Here is a 3,534-nt window from a genome sequence, read left to right on the forward strand (position 1 = left end):
CCTGGAAGAATCAAAGGATTGCTCGAGTCGCCATTAGAAAAGGTGTTTTGCTGCTAGATTACAGAGGGCTTTCAATTAATGACAGCAAAATGTCAAAGGCATATCCAGGGGAATAAATGCTAAGAAGACGTGATGTACAAAATGATCAAAGAAGACAAACTCAAGGAACTGAAAAACTAGGATGACTGAAGAATACATCTGCCTGCATGTGTGTGTATGTATATATACATCACATTACTATATAATATATTATATAAACTACATAATCTATCTGATGCATTATGATAAGTAATAATTTATGGGAGGGGCTGAGGATGTACGTCTCTGGTGGAGTGTTGACCTAGCATGTGCAACCCTGTGTTCAATCCCCTATACTACAAAGTCAACAACGGTCCAAAGAGAAATATGATGACAGTCCAGTAGTAAACGTGAATGCCATGAAAATATGATGACCTGTATTTGGTTCCCAACACCCACGTAAAAAGCCAGGAGTGTTTGCTTTGCTTGCAATTGCAGCACTGGGGTAATAGTGAGATAGGGATAGCGAGGGCTGCAATCTAGGTACTAGGAAAAGGTTTGGGCAGCAAGAGACATAACAAAAACAACAAAATTACAGGTATATAAGACTCTTGTCTTGAGCTACCATCTTTAAAATTCCCAAATCTGGACAATGAAACGCTCCTCAGAACAGCGGCTGCATGTGTTTGAGATGGCGTGTCTCAGGAGCATTCTAGGCATCACACGAAGAGATAGGATGCACAACGATGACACTAAACACCATCTTCATCTACAGAAGGAAGCAAACTGCTGGATACAGCAAGGGCACTTGAGATACGTGGGCCATGTTATGAAAGTGAATGGGGGCACATACCTGAAGATAGCACTGCTTAGAAAAGTGCACAGGATAAGGTGAAGAAGAAGGCCCCCCAAAACGCTGGATAGATGGCATAAAGTAAGACTATGGAACAGGCATCTAGAACTGCCCAGGATAGGAACAACTGGAGAACTGCCATAAACGGGCTGCTCATTCATGTTTAAGCATTTTGGGGGCATAAATGAATGAGTGATGGAAAGAGTGAGGTGCACATTCCTGGGACAATCTGGCCAGTCAGCCTAGCCCAGCTGGTAAGCACCAGGTACCAGAGAGAGAGAAAGGCTTTGTTTCAAAAATCGACGTTTTTTCCCACTTGGAGGTGATACATAAAGTTGACCTCTGGTATATGCATATGTATGCATGCACATCCATACACACACACACATTCTCACTCACACATGCACACACATAAGTATGCACATATACAACAAGAAAAATAAACAGGAATTATGGCTTGATGAAGAAAACGAGAGACAGAGCTGGATTCTGAAATCCGCAGAACAATGGGGCTGGAGTTCTGGAGAAAGCTTTAAGGTACCTGCAAAGAGGAGTAGATATTATAGCCTGCTCTTAGTGGGAGCCATCCTTGAAGCTTTTATCTCCCTTGGCCCCAGGAGTCAGGAGTCACTGAGTCCTGTCAATCTATTCCTCTCCTCAACAATAGTTCCCCTTTAATTGCCAACAGGTTTTTTTTTTAATTAATTTCTCCCTGCTTTAGAACATTAGTTTTCTAATTGGTCTCACAGTATCTATTCTTGTCAGTCTAGAATCTTCTTTGCTGCTGCTGAACCTCCCTCAGTAAATTTCATCACATCTCCTGAGCCCACTCACCTCCAAAGACACCGTTTACCAACCTTCCACAGCCTTAGGAGGATTCAGCTCATCTGACCTCAGGTCTACCATTTTCAGTCCCCTCTAACAGCAAGTCCTACCCTCACAACAATACTCCAAACCCAGAGTCTTCTCACTCATTCTGTAGGGTCATTTTCTGTGGTGTGCCTTCCCTGGAATATCCTGTTCTCCAATAGCCTGCTTCCTTCAGTTTAACTGATTGTCTTCAGTGAAAACTTCGTTCAAAAATCACCAGCATAAGGAAACCAGGTTCAACACTTCCCAGATTAAGTTTATCTGTACACATGTATCCATACACACCCATGCATAGATAATATGTGCATGTGTACACCTGAAAATATATGAAGGACTTTGTTAGATTGGCTTACACATGCAGAGGCTGGATAGTCCCATAATGACCATCTACAGACTGATGCGACAAAAACATTAGGATCTGCTTTGTCTATGAAGCTAGACAACTCAGAAAAAGAGGATTCAATGATAATAGAGCAGCAAAGGATAAACACTCAGAAACCCCCTGGAGAGATGCTAGTATAAGTTAAGGTCAGAGCCAAAGATGTAGCAGTCTGATGTCCACAGGCTGTGGCAGCAGCAGCAAAGACAAAAACAAGAACAAATAGCTCAAGAATAGGTAAGCAAATAAATGGGTGAGAGCTATATCCAGGTCCCCAGGCCTATGTGCCTGTCTATCTATCTATCTATCTATCTATCTATCTATCTATCTATCTATCTATCTATCTATTATCTTATCATCTTTATCTTTATCTATCATATCTGTCCTCTCTCTTTCTGTCTGCCTCTCTCTTTCTCCAGATTATATCTTTAAGTGAAAAAAAAACAAAGTTATCTATAGTATGGTACATGTGTTACTGTTAGGTAAGAAATGGGATATAAGGAAATATACCCATTTTTGTTTATCTGTGAAAGAAGAACTATGGCTGTGATTAAATTGTGAGTTGATGACTGCTTACAAACAAGGATGGAGGGAATAAGGGGGAAAGAATGGGGAACTGAAAATGGGCAGCCAGGATGAGCAGGGACAATTATCGGATGCCTTGTGTGTATTTATAATTGCAAGTGTTTCAGTTCTTACAAAATAATATTAACTAGTATGCAGCAGAAACCCAAACAGAATACAAACAATATCCAATGATCTGGCTGCACTAAAAATGAAAACCTCAACCATGGCAAATGGGCCAAAAGGGAAAGAAAAGAAGAAATACAAAAATCAGTGGAAGACAGCATACCAATTTTGTGATGAGTAACTTTTTACTGAAGTGGTTTGCACTTTGGAAGAACAATGGATAAAGGTGAAAACAGTATTAATTAGCCTCCATGCTGGACACAAGGGTTACCTTTAACATGCCATTTAAGACCCAAACCAAAGAACTGTATTGCGCACACTTTTTTGGGCAAATACGTTTTTCACAAGGGTGTATGCTAAGAATCCTGACCCTGCTTCATATGTTCCCTAAGACTGTGCAAGCAAGTAAACTGTAGATAGTGAAGGCAGGTTTTCACTATCTGAGAGCAGAGTAACCAAGGCTGAATGCAGAAAACTACACTGAGTCCCAGGGACTAGAATCGAAGCATCACTGTAATTCAGTATACACTGGTTCTAGATCCACTTGTGTGCACCAGTCAATAGAAAAATAGGCATAGAAGCATGAGTATGCACTCGTGCGTGTATTTCCTAGCCTGTCATTTTGAAAGACAGAGCAGATGGAAACATTTGGACTCTATCTCCATTTGGACTCTATCTACCAATTTCCCATAAATGTTTGAAACCAGGCCTGATGAAGTGCATG

The sequence above is a fragment of the Microtus pennsylvanicus genome, chromosome 9 (assembly GCF_037038515.1).
Source record: "Microtus pennsylvanicus isolate mMicPen1 chromosome 9, mMicPen1.hap1, whole genome shotgun sequence".
Lineage (NCBI taxonomy): Eukaryota > Metazoa > Chordata > Mammalia > Rodentia > Cricetidae > Microtus > Microtus pennsylvanicus.